Source organism: Struthio camelus, chromosome Z, assembly GCF_040807025.1.
Source record: "Struthio camelus isolate bStrCam1 chromosome Z, bStrCam1.hap1, whole genome shotgun sequence".
NCBI classification, from domain to species: domain Eukaryota; kingdom Metazoa; phylum Chordata; class Aves; order Struthioniformes; family Struthionidae; genus Struthio; species Struthio camelus.
The window spans coordinates 53,344,225-53,359,959 of record NC_090982.1 but is presented as its reverse complement, the minus strand read 5'-3'; the positions used below and the strand labels follow the sequence as shown (position 1 = coordinate 53,359,959).

At 38.4% G+C, this 15,735-nt stretch overlaps 1 protein-coding gene across 6 annotated transcripts in view; it reads right to left on the bottom strand.

The window, feature by feature from the left end:
* Positions 1-15,735, bottom strand: part of MCTP1 (multiple C2 and transmembrane domain containing 1) — a 296,095-nt gene that overhangs the window by 190,824 nt on the left and 89,536 nt on the right. Inside the window, exon 1 of one of the 6 annotated variants that reach the window (XM_009684483.2) lies at positions 4,768-4,994. The exons of the other annotated variants lie outside the window; for them this stretch is intronic. The gene's annotated coding sequence lies outside the window, so the exon portion shown is untranslated. Of the gene's footprint in view, positions 1-4,767; positions 4,995-15,735 lie in introns of those variants that run through there. 6 annotated transcript variants of the gene reach the window in all.

Here is a 15,735-nt window from a genome sequence, read left to right as displayed (position 1 = left end):
TGAAATGGAGGCAGCTTTCAAATAGAAAAATCAGTCAGTAGACTAGTGAAGCAATGTTGAAGCTCTTCAGATGAGACAACAGAAGATGCAGAATACTTTCCCTTAAGAGCCATATATTCTTTTCTTCCAATAATCGCCAATGGTAAGTTCTTTTCAATAAAATAATAATAAAATGACAATAAATAATCAAATGATAATAATCAAATGATAATAAAAGAATAAAAAATAATAATCAAATAATAAGGAGTTGAACTTGTTCATTAAGCTATATCTTAAAATGCCTGAGTTTCTGGGCAGCGAACAGACGTCGAACCTTTGATGACTCTTGGATGCTTTTTGACTGGTTGTTTATCAGTTCTTCAGGGTGCCAGTGGTTGCATTGCTATATGCACCTAATGAGTGCCTCTTTTTAGGCATTCTTGACAAAATGGCCACCTATTATCAGGCTAATTTAAGTTCTTCTCTAGTCCTACAACAGGTTTTCAATAAAACACAATCCAGGAGAACTTCATGTATTGAAAAGCATAGACAGCCAGCAACTTCAGAGCAAACAATTTCTTAGTGTGAGTATCGGGCAGTGCAGCCGTTCTCTTCAACCAGTCATGGAAGATCTTATAACTGCCTCCAGTTATAGATAATGGGCTGTTACTACAGCTTCGTCATCTGAAGATGGATGAAGAATTTTGAGTTATTAGCTGTTTTAGGCCTTGAATTGCTTAAGTGGACAGCTCACATTCGAGACTTGACTCTCATGAAAGATGTTTCCCTTCTCAGCTCATGAGGAGACACAGTTCTGACCCATGAATAATCTAGAAATCAGGTCCACTAATAATGATGCCCAAGGAGGCCCAACATTTTACAAGTGTTGGGAACTGCTGCCAAATGACATCCATGACAAGGATACATCTATGAACCCTTAACACATTTATCAATTCTCAGTTTAAGAAGCTTTTCCAAGAAAAAGAAGAGCAAAAACAGGCTGTCATTTTTCAGAAGACAACGGTACATATTGTCTTGTGAATTTATACTGTGAAAAAAGTTCTGGTCATTTCCTTAATGCAAATAGCATCACCATCACAAAAACAAGCAGAGTTCTCCAAATATAAGTTTGTTCTAGCACCTTTGAGTAAAGCAAGAGTATCAGTATAGTAATATAAAGTAATTTCCAGAAGTAAACTAATTTGTGAGCACCATTAAAACTAGCATCATTACAACAGGACAAGCTAATTGTGGATGGGCAATATCAGGAAATTAAGCAGAAAAGTAATGTACAGTCAGTACCACTAGAATAAACATTCCCATCAAATGAATTGATGCAAGTCTTATGATAATGCCAAAAACAAGTAGGAAATAGCCAGTTCTGCTGAAGTTGATTGATATAAGTGGCAGATTACCCCCCAGAAGGGATCCGTGGAATATGTAATTCTGGAGAAATGGTATCAGCACTGGTGACAGGTGAACATTTTCCATCTTTCAGTGTATGCTGCTCACACGATCTAAATTCTGTCCATCTTTGTAAATAGGTAATTACTACCATATTATTCAGCCTCCCTGAAAGCATGTATGAATATTACAGGTCTCGGTCTTACAGCCAGACTTGAACAGTCACCGCCTAGACAGAGGGACCATTGTGTAACACCTGGTAAAGCAGCTGGGAGAAACTGAAATGAAAGACACTCCTCCTCCACACTCCAAATGCCTACCATAAATGTAATCAGATCATTCACAGGTAGCTGTTGCTAATTAGTTCACCCCAGATCTACCCTGCAGGCAGAGCACTTGTTATCCCATCACAGACATGCTCACATCACACTGGTTAGAGAGTCAATCCTCTGTAGCACAACAAGCATCTTGTGCTTCTGTCAGTCTCTCAATGAATCCCACGATGGGCAACATAATCCCAGTTCCAGAATAAGACACAATAAAAATGGAAGAAACAAGCAAATCAACTGACTTCACAAACTGTTAAGGACAGGAGAAGATAGGGACTTAGAGAAATGAAGTGCTCCGACACAAGCTGCAGCTGGTGAGAAGGACATGACTTACACTTGGGAGTTATTTCTTTCTATGTACCATCAATGGATACAGATCTCCAACTTTGCCTCCCTAGTCAGCGCTGACTAGGAAGTTCTTCAGTCCTAGTGGATTGGCACATACCCAAACACAGTGGAGTAAGAGGAAGAACTGATCTTCCACAAGCAGACAGCTTGCCAGAAAACTCACGGATAGTCCCAGATCATCAGAGGCCTCTCAAATTTCAGGAGACTCCCAGAGGAAGTACTCTCTTTGCACTGTTACTGACATAGTTCATTTGAGCTACCTGGGTGCGTCTCGGTCATTTCTCCAACTGGGTTATTCTTTTCAAGGTGGATCATTAAAACGGAATAGGAATTGCTTTGAAATTCAAGGCAGTTTAGTCAACTGTCTGCTAGGATTTGTTTCCGTATCCTTCTCCCTAACCCCATTCCTTGCCCTGTCCCCTTCATCCACTTTTATTTTACAGGGAAATTGGGCAAAAATCGTTGATAAGAAAAACCTGGAGTCAGAAGGGAGAGGGGTTTGCTCTTAGTTCTGGAGATGCTAGAAAGAATGAAACCACCCTTCATTAACTACTGAATTAATATAACAAATAGTTTGTGTAGTATTTCCAGGGCAAGTTTTATTATCAGATTATTCCTCCTCCTTGTGAGGAAAGTTGCCAACAGGCCATCTTATCCCACAGGAATGCTGAGCTGGTTACTGGCCTTAGTCTTATACTTACCAGAATCTCTCGTGACTGCTCACAAAACGAGCATCTCTAAATAAAAGTTAATTTAAAAAATAAACTAAATATGTAAAAGACCTTGATAAATTGATTAGAGTTGCACTTTAAAACACATTTCAAATATAAAATAAGCCCCTCCCCCCAAAAAAGTTAATTCAAAATAATTTCTCATGACCCCTGTTTATTTTTCACGTTTATTTTTCACTTTTAGGAGGTCACTCAGTACTTCATTTTATATATATGTGTGTGTATATATAACATATGAGAATAAACAGTGTATGCTGATTTCAGCTACCTTTTCTCAAAGCACTGTTGTGCCTTCCAGTTTTGCTTAGACTGCTAAAGCACTGCTGCAGAACTGGCTTCCTTTCTGCCCTCTCAAGAGCAAAGCATGTCCAAGACATGCATAATACTTCAAAACAAGCATATACATGACATGCCTTTATGCTGCGATGCTCCCATACACTGTAATTTAAACCTTTTCCCCTTATATACTCCAGTCTCTTCTTTTCCTGTAAAGCAATCCATTCTTTTCAATGGCAGAGCAAGACATATTGCATATCGCTATGTTGCTTCCTTGATAAGCATATAACATACCATGGTTCCTAAATAAAAAACAGCTGTCTCTAAAGTGATTACAATTATGTCTTTTTTGTGTTCAAAATAAACGTTGAAATCCTAAAAACATCATTTCTTGAAGCACTAAAATCATGTCTGCACTTCCTTTTCCTATTTTTAACCGAAGACTAAGTCTCAAGCAGGTATAGCACTAACCTGACTTCTGATAGCTAGCTTTTCTATCATCTCCCAAAGCCTTGCAGCACCAAATAAAAAAATCCTCTCACTTGCCTGAAGAGTGCAGAATCATACTGCAAGCTACATCAAACACCACATACGGAGGATAACTCAGTCAGGAACTAGAGACAGGTGTCACATTCATATCAAAGTAGGACCTAAGAACAATGAGCTGTCTCCATTTCAAAATAACATAACTATCTGAAGCCAATATATGCTGTATGCATCATTCCCTCCAAAAAATTAATCAGTCATTGTGGACAGTGTACACTGTCCACATTTTCACAGTAGAAAATCATACTAAAATATCTCTAATGTAGTTTATCCCTATTACTAATCATAATTAAAAATACAGGTGACTCAGGTTACTCAGTAGTAGTTTTATAACACAGCCCTGTCACATAAAATAAATTTCGTAAAATACAGCCATCAGAACACAGCATTGGAATTACTCCGAATTAAAAAAAAAAAAAAAATACAGTGACAATGTCACTATATAACAAGACTAAACTAATACTAAGAGAAACTTCCTTTCTGCCTTTTGTACTCGTAGTTCAAAAGACTAACATTAGAGGATAACACTAGACTATTAAATTACAAATGGCAAAGCATTTTAAAAGAAGATTCCAATGTCAATTAATCTTCCAGTAAAAGCTAGATTTAACTGAGCATGCAATGCCTAGATATTTAGATATTTTCAGTTACCATTAAAGAATGAAACTGTCACAGCCATAAAATTATTTTAAAATCCATAAACTCCTCAGCAAAATTTGAGTATTTGAGAGCAACTGAAAAGGGGGAACGGCAATCTTCAAACTACCAAACCCATACGTAATTATGTACACAGATGCTTCTGTTAACATGGAGAGTTCAGCATGAGAATGACAAAGGTGATATTTCAGCCCTGTTTTTGGAGACAGAAAGCCTCCTATATTCTAAACTAGAGCAAACACTAGGGTGCCCATAAGCAATGGGAGCTGCTTTCTCTCCATTACCTGTGATTTTGCACATTCTCAACTGAAGAAATATTTTTCCTTATTCTATATTATCCATTGAGGGCATGCAATTTCCATCAAAAGTAGGCACTTAATTATTTCTAACAAAAAAACAAAAACTCCACCATTTTAAATTATCTACGTTTTAAAACAGGATGTATCTAATATTAATCTCAGAGCATGTTATACTTTACAAAGAAACTAATTTCCTACCTTATCGGGTCCAAATCAAGAAGTTCCTTCAGCTTTCAGCTATCTAAAGTAATGTCACAGGAGGGAACCAAACGTCTTTTGCTGCACAAAGATAGTTGAGAAAAGCTAAACCAGCCTTTTGAGCTGACAACTTGCTCAATAACACTGTTCACTTCGGGCTGGTGGCAACAGCTCTGTGCAAACACCACTTGATTACTGCTGTGAACTGCAGCTACTCAGAATGAAAGTAAGATGAAGTCTTGGTACGTGAATATGTTTCTACACATATTCAGAGGAAATGACTCAACTATGTCACCATCTTTAAACTCTGAAAACTGCCTCCCTGTCCTTCCCCCTCCCACAGGGCAGAAGACAGCATATACTGTAAGGTTCAGTAACTTATTCATTAAACAGTGGCATGAACCAAATATGAAAGATTCACCTAGAGAACATTTAATTTCAGTCCTACACAGATTTTTCAAAGATTACCTGAAGTAGGGAAATACTCAACTTAAACATTTGTTTTAATAAATTAATGTATGTGTATTTTATGCAAATAAAAGAAAATGCATAGTTATCTCTTCATATTATCTCTGAAAATATTTTGAGATTAAAAAATAATATTCAGATAGCATCTAATATTAATCTCTGTATGCAAACATCAGAAAAATTTCTTTTTGGTTATTATACTCACAGAAATACCAGAAGCTGAAAAAGAAGGAAATGAGATGGGAATTATGAAGAAGGTAAAGATAAAAACAACATAGATTCTATTTAAATGAGTTTCAATATACATTGCTTTAACTGAATAGGTACAAGCATTCCACAGCTGGACAGGTATCCTTACTTGTATGGCATTAAAGCCTATCAAGTGTTACATACCTTTACTATGACATTTAACTGATTTCTTTAATTTTTACTCAGAGGAGAAAATCTTGTTTAATTGAACTTAAACCATTCCTTAAAATCCCTGCATTTCTTTTACATTTTGTGGTCAGCTCTATTCCTTCAGCAGCAATCTATATCTCAGGTCAAACTACTTCTAATCCAAAGGATCTCCGTTTTCTCAGCTTTGGTTTGCCTGCATCAAGCATAAACCTCCCCAGCAGATGAGAAATTAAAATAGTTTTGTAATGTGGATTCTCTCTTCCTACACCTCCCCACTCCTGCAGAGGCCACTTGATGACTGGGACACCCTCTTGGATCAGCAGTTTACAGTGGAATATGTCAGTTTAGATTGAAGTGCAGTGGTGTGATTTTGAAACAGTGTGGATAGCCAGAAAGCACTCAGACTGTGGCCAAACATCCAAATCATACTTCTCAGGAAGTCCTTGGTGGGAAAGAAACACTGAAATAATTGTTTTATGTGCACACACATGTGCACCATTCATGGGTCTAATGAAAATCCATTAAAAATTCCAGGCTGCTCCTCAACAGTACCTTTCTATGAAAGGAAATAGTTTGGCGCAGCTAATTATTTCATATCAACCACATAGTCTAGTACACAAGTTGACTACTAGGTCAGAACATTCCACCTCTTTCTTTCTCAATTTTAGCTTAGTTTATCACTTCAAAATGGTGAAATTAAATATCATTTTGGCATTCACTTCAGGTACAACAAAAATAACCAAAAAAAAACAAAAAAAAGTCCTAAAGAAAAAGAGCAAACATCATATTCACTTACAGAACAAGACAGTCACTGCAAGTTCCAACAGACTTGGATCAGATATGATACACTAAAATAATATACATAGGAAGTGAATGTGGAAGAAACCTCAAAACGTTATCACTCCTATGGCATGGGGGAAGATCAGCTATATAAGACATTCCTGAAATCTTTGTGCCAAGAGCTGAAGACAGCTTACATTTTGGCAGACTTCTTTTGACTACTAGAAGCAGCTCAATGAATAAAATATCTCCTTTCGCTACTACAAGATACATTTCTCCGTAACAGCAAAGTTTTGTTATAAAAAAAATGAGAGGCAGCGATGGTTTTGTGGTCAAAACGAGGATCTGTGTAGCTTCTACGACTTCAGCTTCATACACGTGCCCTTGCACATATCACCTAATCCCTCCATGTCTCATTTACCACCACTGAAAGCACAGTAATAATTCTCCCTTATGGTACAGACGAGCAGCACAGCACTTGGACACCGCTGTGAGAGGGCCCACAAAAGGAACAGTAACCTCTGTTACCTCCCTTTCTCATTTAACAAGACTGCAGCTCCAGAGAACAATGAATTCATCTGAGTAGCACATATGTTGCTGTTCTCACTTTCTAAAGAGTATCTTTTATTTTCCAAAGCGGAAAAACAAGCAACAGAGGACAAAGTACTACAGAAAGCAAGAAGAGATTTTAAGACACACTTTTTTTTTTTCTTTTTTTTCTTTTTTTTTTAAAGTAATGACATCTAACCCTGCTGTTTGCCTTCAAAACTATGACAGATAGTGCTCCTAACTAATAAAAACTAAGACACTTTCTTCAATACAGCCAAAATCCTTCTGGGCAGAGATATGTGTGGAAGCGGCTTGAAAGACGGTAAAACAGACATTACCTTTTATGATGATAAAAGCACTTTGCTGATCAAGACCCCAACAACACAGTAGAACAGGGATGCCATTGATGGGGACCTCGATGAGCCCTTTACTCTTGTGGATAAAACAGTGAGGTGGAGATCACTAGCTTTGCCCTCAGGTCCACCCTTGCACCAGTAATCCAGGCCCACGTACCCCCTTCTTGGCCGACACCTCCCAACTCCCTCCCCTCCGTGCCAGACCTCATGGGGCAGGTGCTGACGGAGGCTGCCCCACATCAAAATCCTCCCTGCCCGGCCGAGAGGTCTGTACACAAGCCGTCCCAGCCTCCTGTGGTCTCCTTGGCTCCCCTCGTGCATCTCCTGGTTGCTCAGGCCGAGAGCTTCCCTCAAAGTCACTGATCACCCTCTCTTCCATGCCAGTAAAGGTGGAGGGGAAGAAAATGACTATAGACTGGACAATACCGTTTGAGTGCTCAAATAATATTTGGGAGAGAAGATATTATACTGAAAACCTTGCAGTACTCTACACAACGGTGGGAGAAGGGAAGGCTAGTTTTTGGTCTCGGTCTTCTCCTTTTTCAAAGGCGCCTCTCTCCTCAGTTTCTAAAAGCAGATGGCAATGTATTGTTACGCTGATTAACATTCTGCAAATTTGATTTCAAAACCATACCACAGAGGATGAGAAGTCAGTTATTGTATTACTTCTACAAGGCAAAGCAGGTCTCGTAGCTCTCTGCTACGAGAAATTAAGCATCAGATAATGAACTTACGATATTAAGTAAAATGTTTTTAAAACATACAGTTTCTGCTGAAGCTTGTACGTCAATAAACACAGATCACTTTCTAAAGACTATCTGGAAATTTCAGTGAGATGACCGCTTTTCAGACAAGTGACTGAAATTAGAAGCATTTTTACCCACAGTCAGACATTATTAAAATCTGATTAACTACACTCATCTATTCATCTGAATAAAGTACAATAGTTAAAAGCGTACATTGAACTGAAACAGTAGAACAACTTATTTCAGTCAGTGCTTAGAAGACAGTGATGCTACTTGCCTGCTGAAAACTCAACAGCTTCACAAGCAGCACCAGGGTTTCAGAGTTTGCTGCATAGCTTATAAAGAAAATATGAGTTTTATTACCTTTCCTCCCTGGTTAGCATTCTAAATTAACTCAGAATTAATGAGGCAGCTCATGTTAGTATTGGTATGCTAAGGGAAAAATCATTTCCACTGCATGAAGAGACTGTAATTGTAACACTATAACAATGTCCAATTGGAAGAATACATGCATATGGCATTCAATATTAAACTCAAAATTAGTATACGTCTTCCGACTCAAAAAACTTTATTTAAAATGAGCTAGCATTTTTTCTCTCAATTTCACAGAATAAAAATACTTTTACTATTGATGAAAATCTAATCTAATATCTTATAAGTAAATTTAGCACTATACGAATGCGACAGAGTTGCCTCTTCACAGCAAAACAATTTTTCAGACTACCCAGCTTATGATACAGAGAACCCAGTTAAGAGTAGTACCTCTTTGTTCATTCCACAGGGGCTTTAACTTAATAACTGAGGAACAGAACAAGTAACCATAACCGTTAACGATAACAACAAACTAAAAATAACGGCAACAAAACTATGACATAACCTCGGCAAATGATTTATCTCAGCTCAAACTACTAATGCAAATTTTCCTGTACCTTGACTAATGCCTCTGAGCATTTTCTGCTGCCTAGAGCACTGGCAGCATACTTCATCTACATGGCTTCTTATTACTTACATCTGCCGAAGCATTTCTGCCGATGAAATCAAATACACTTGTCTCAGATATTGAGTTTCCTACTGAAACATGGGGGGACGGGGCAGGGGGGAATCCAAAATCCCTACTTCTGAAAGGACTGGGATAATTACTGCAAATAGACATTGACACTGTCCCACCGTCCCACAGCATGTTTGGGGGCACAACTTGGTTTAACTTCTGTGAGCAGCCAGCTCACTTACCTATAAGGAGTCAGCCTATGAAACTGTGAACTTGACAGTACATCTTTAAACATGAGAAAGATGTAAATGTTTGGTATATTTTAGCCAGTATACTGAATAGCAACACGTTTATACAGGAAAGTGTGACCCCAAAACCCACCAGCAGGGTCACTTATTTATTTTACTTTTTACATGACTAATGCAAAGTTCACATCAGTCATCTGATTCTCTGCAATACACACTTAAAAAAAAAACCTGAAAATCCCACACTGATATAGCAGTTCTGCTTACCTACTACTGCAACAGAGAAAAAGCTTCTTACATTATTCAGTGTGGGAGCTGGCACCCACTTGCTCTTTGCTAATTTGAAAAAGTATATTTACATGCCAGATACAGGGAACCTGAAACAATGAACAGATGCCATAATTTCTCTGCCAAATTTGTGGTTTACGCGCGCATGTGTGTATGTGTAGGTGAGCGTTCACTCGGGATTCAGCTTTACAAAGATAGGGATGCCAGGATGAAAAAAAATTACTAGCATCCTTCTAGAGAAATCCCAAGTACTGAGAAACTTACTTTTTCAGCCCAGAGCGAGCGGCATACCCCCAGAGGCAGGCAAAACCTTGGCCGACTCCTGGACATCGCACCTCCCTGGGGCTCCGAGGTACCCCACCTAATTCGTCAAGGAGTACAGGCATCTCTCCGGGGCCGTGGCTGTTATTACAGAGGCCAAACACATACACGCCCCTCTGCGTCCACCCTTTGTCGTGGGAAAACCTCATCTGACAAGTCACGCTCCAAAGGAGCCCTCTTACTCACAGGAGCCCTACCGAGAGGCAAGCAACAGCGCCAAGGTTGCTCATCAGGGAGCGTCACCTGCAGAGCCAGGTATACCTTAATCATAGGCAAAACTGAGGTCTGCTCCCCCCTACTCCCCCCCCCCCCACAACTCCCTTTCCCACAAAATTAGTCATTAAAGCCTATGCCTTCAGATGACCAGTTTTAGGCTAAACTGCATGAGTTTAAGCTGCTGTCTGATAGGAAAAAACAAAAACTGACAAATATTCAGTTTTCCTGAATATTTCCTACGCTCTCTAGGATTAAAAAAAATTCTTATTTTTTCCTGCCTAGCTACCTGATTATTATTAATAGTCTTTTTACTGCAATGAGATCAATGGAGATGCCACAGTGGAAAACAAGCAACTTCAGAAACTCTTATGAAAGGCTGTCAAACCATGGATCTACTACGAATGCAGCTGCATTCGTTCGGTTCCTACACGATTTTGGAGGATCACAACATTCACTTAGCTATTGAAACAATTAAATCAAAGATAATTCACTTCTTGCTTCTTAAGAACCCAAAACTACAATATTTAAGTGTTTAGAATAACAATTCCTAAAGGACAAAACCTTTGCATTTTATCTTGTAATATAACAAGAAAAGAACTGTTTGAGGATCCTCTGGCTAGAATCTCATTTTTTCCAGGCACTTCAAGCTATTAGTCTTCCTAACAAAGTCAATTTAAAAAAAAAAAGTTGGTTCATGGAAAAAACACATTCAGAACAGAAGTAACATGTCAGTTATCTATTACACTATTATAAGTTACTCAAATATTCATTTTTATATTCTAAGCTATGTACAGATATATATACACACATACACACACTGTATATGATGTGATACATACATTATTTAATGCACTGGTTTCCCAAGAACTTCAATCGTTTAGCAGCTGCTTTGATAAGAAGGACAGGCTAATGCCTTTTCTTGCTCCATAAGGTATTCTGAAACGTCTCATTTCAGGAGACCAGACTGCCGCACACAGAAACGCTCGCAAGTACTGTTAACATACATGCAGGTCCATTACTTACCACAATACTCATACACAGAGCGCAAAAGTACGTTCATCAACCATATACAGTGGAGGCTGTACAAACTGTGAGTCTCCATGGTGAATCTGCATAATGATTTAAGGATTTGCTTTGTTGTATTTAAGATTTTTTTTCCAAAGCAGCTTGTTCACTGTAAAGGAGTAAGGGATTAATGGTGGTAGGTTAGGGACAAAGGCAGGCACCCTGACCAGTTTTAGAGTTAGTAATCTGATAAAATTACTCCTGCTACAGTATAGGTTTAGCCCATCACTTTCTGTTATACAGCTCAATAAAAGTGACACATTTTGCTGTTGGACTTTTTGCTATTTGACTTGAACTATATACTGTTTCAGATCTCGCTCATTACTAATTATCAAATACTGTGCTTTACACTTTTGAGGAGAACTGGTAAGTAGGACTTCATTAACTAGAAAGTTCTGTCAACTTCAAGAATCCATTTTTCAGTACATGAATTAAAAAAAAAGTGTCTTTTTTTTTTTTTTTTTTTTAAAGATTAGTGACAAAATTCTATCTACAATGATTCAATACTGATGGAATATTGTCAAGGAAATAACTTGTTAAATTGTAATTACCATGCCCATACTTAAATCCACAGGAATTTACTCCTGTAGACTTCTAAATTTCATTTGGCTTATTACCGGCACACACACACTAACCTATCTAGAGTCATCCTGGGATGCACTGAGAAAAAGTCAAGCTAACAGAAGCTATATGGTTCCACTGTTTATATAAAGTGGAGCTAGTAGGTTCAACCTATCGAGAAGCTAACAGCAGTAGATGTTCATTTTTTGAATCAAATGGAACTGTAACTTCTCTCCTCTCCCAAAGATACTCCATCAAACTAATCTTTTCACAACATAGGATAAATTAAATTGTATACAGTTCACAGAAGACAAAAAGGGGTAGAGAAACTGCTTTGTAAAGCAAGTTCCTTCTGAAAAGCAAAACGAACTTTTGCTTTAACTTGAAAGTAAGTTATGCTGACATAAATTGCAGACAGATGTACCCAAGTAAGAAGCTCCATGCCCTAAGTTACCCAAGACCAAAGAGTACTGAAACCTCCTCTTTTTGTCTCACTTCCTAGGGAAGGTAGTAAGAAAAGAACATGCCTTCCTTTAAACCCCTGTTGCATCATGACCAGCCAAACGTATTTTGATGCATTCAAAACTTAGGCCCAAAAAAGGCACTGATGAGAGCTAATGGAGTTCTATTTATTTATTCAAAATAAGTTTACTTATGCTCAATTAAGAACTTAGTTTCACTGATCATCCTGGAAACATTCTTCAGTTTAGATGTGCAGCTGTGCCCTGGTGCAACACAGTTACTGAAGATAACAACTTGGAATAAGGGGACTCTCTTGGGATATGAGACTGGTTCACGCCTCATTTTAAACACTGAAAACAACGCCTGGTTCAAGTACAAATGTATAGGTTCCACACCTCATCAGGTGACTTCTTTCTTCGTGCAAGTCTTTCTTTTGTACTGTTTAAAAATATATATATTATTTAAAAGTTGGAGTATAACTTACATTTTACTGCTGAGGGTACAGTCAAGATGTGGCCTGAACAGCTCGGTTATGACTGAATCCCAAACCATGAGAAAAAAGGAGGCCCCAGGGAGCGGCATGATAGAGGTCACTTTTGCTACAAAAGGGCCATACTGAAAGAAAGGAAGTCTGTGCTAAGCTAAAATACTGTGAAGCTATGCTAAAACAACTGAAAAATAATCCAAAACTGGGAAGTTTTTAAATAAACTGAATTTTAGCTGGACAGGTTTCACTTTACATGAGCATTTCCCAAGATGTTGGCTACATATTTTCTTTCTTCATCCTATAAAGACCATAACAATCGTAGGATCATCGATGCCGTTTCACATACGGCTGAGAGAATAAGACTTCCAGCACTCAACTGAGTACATTTAAAATTGGAGCACCCTAATTTGTACCCTTTGACACTCAGTTCCAACAATTCCTGATAAATGCAAAAAACCTGGAGCAAGAATTAAGAGCAATGCCAATTTTTTTCCCCTCTCAGGCTTGCCTGTTGTGGCTTTATATGACTTAAGGCATATATTATTGTTGGGAAAAGAAAAAAAAAAAGCATAAAGATGACTGCTGTACATTTAGAAAAACTATTGCAGAAATTCACGATTTATCTACCCAATGCCATGTGTCTGGGTAGAGTGTAACTATTTGCTGCTCATTCCCAAGTTAATCCTAAAAACTCAGTCAAGCCCAGGATTTGAGTAGCTTCACAGACTTGTGTTAGGATCTGCTTGCAGAAAACACCATGTTCATCAATTGTATTGCTTACAAATTTAAGACAAACAAGTTTCCAGAAGTGATTAAACAAGCACTCCCAAAAGCACAAATCTTGTTAACATAAGATGCTCCTTTGCAACCCTTAGCTCTATAGATATCTACTTTGCCCTTCACTGTCTAATAAAGCAGTCATCTTCAGTACATCAAAGACATCACCACCATGGAAACGGTGCAGTTAACCTTCAAGACTTTCCTTTTATAACAACCACAGTAAAAAGGATGAAAGCTGGGACACAACCACTACACAGAATGGACAAAAAGCTTTAGAGTAAGTAATTTAAAATTCATAAAGATATTTCCTCCAAATCGATCTGGCACCAAATTTTAGCAATTGTATTAAAGTATCTCCTTCCAAAAGCCTCATTTTGACCAAGAGAAGTCATTATAAATAGTATTGTATTGTACAGGGATGGGACAGGTGATTCCTCTGGCTCTGGAGGAAAGAAAGGACAGATAGCTTCTCTCTTTTTGAAAGGAAGAGCTGAGATACCCCGCAGAGGAAGTGCTGGGCTGTGACTTGCAGGAGCACCTCTCTGACACACGGCACATCAGCCTGCAGAGGTATATGATTTAAGGTGTTTTGGGAAGTTTCTCATCAAGAAACTCAGTATTATTAACTCATTATTAACAACTAATAACTTGGTACTTCATGCTTCGTGGTAGCCACTTGTGTTATATGGAAAGCCTAAGTGCCTAACTCTGGCCTGTGGTTTCTGATACCAGGCTAGGCACATAAAAAGTGAGGCTTTTAAATCCCATATTCAGCTGTGAGTGTAACCCCTGGGCACTTCTGGAATTTATTGTAGCTATTCTCAGGCACCTCTGAGAGCTTCAACGACTTTTAAAATCTGACTATGTGCATTGTTTAATTATTGTTAGAAAGCTCCATTATTAAAAAGCTGCATCTTCTGTCTATTATCTCCTTTCAATGGGCTTTTGGATAATTCATCCTGGGCAGTATGAACAAAAAGTAGCGCAAAAATATGAAACTAACGCACCATAAAAATGTACTTTTTGTGCTAAGCCTTATTCTTGAAAAAGGAAATGTGCACTTTCTCGTTTTAGAAGACTGCATATTTTTATTTTCAAACAGTTTCCCCATGACTGCCTGTATGGCTTTTTCTCATTTCCACAATGATTTTTTCCAAACAATCTGACAGTAGAATTTATCATGAGCTCTGGGGAAAGACTGGACACAAGAGGTTTCAATAATTGAACAGACTGCGCAAAGCTCTGGTTTGCTAGGATAGCCATTCCCAGCCAGGAAACCAGAAGAGAAGCTCCTTTTCTATTCACGTAAAAATACATTTATGACACTTCCCCACATATTTTCGCCCCTAAATCTGTGCTAGATGTAGAGCGTTTGTGTAAATACAACGATGCAAAACAGACTGTTGCAGATAGCACTGAATCAAACGGTAGCCTGATTGCTTTCCAAACAGTCATTGTCAGGGCACCGTACATTTTACTCATTGGAGCACTGTGGATTTCTTTGGAAGACAACAGAGCATGCAAATCCTCTTCATCTCTGACACTGAAGTAGAACACCTCAGAAAAGCATCATTTTAAGAGACTGCATTTTAGGACTATATTTTAATTTGTTCTTTGTAGGTAAGAAGTAATACATTTAGAAGAAACATTTAATCTCGGAAGAAAGGCAGAGATGGCTTTTTGCTTAAATAGAGTGAACAAGTCAAAGCTTATCAATCTACCAATCATTTATAGAATTGCTTCGGAACATGTAAGTGCATATATTTGCCTCTCTTCTTAAAGAGATCACAGGTTTTATTTGAAAAGAAAAGCATTCCTACGTCATGCTCAGCTTTTACCTTTCCTAATGCTCTAATTATCCACTTAATTTAGTAAAGACATCTTAGAATATATGAAAGGGCCAACATAGGATTTGTTTCTTAAGCAAAACCTTAGCATGCCTGCCAGCATAAATACAAGCCTGCCATTTGACCATGCAGAAAAGAATTCAGTGGGGCTGGAAACAGGAGGAGAGGGAGGAGGCAGGGGGGAAAAAGCTGACTCTCTAGACCAGCTGTTGTGACACTTTCCTCAGAAAAAGGAGTTTTGACTTCCCACCCCTAATCCCAAGGCTGCTTATTATGTAGTAAGTGCACAAGTCATGAGAAAAGCTGTACTGGGGCAGAAGGCCGATCCATTATTCCAGCTCCAGGAGCAGCCCTAACAACGTGCTTAGGGAAGAGTAAGAAGAGGGCAAGTGCAAACGATACTCTCCCAA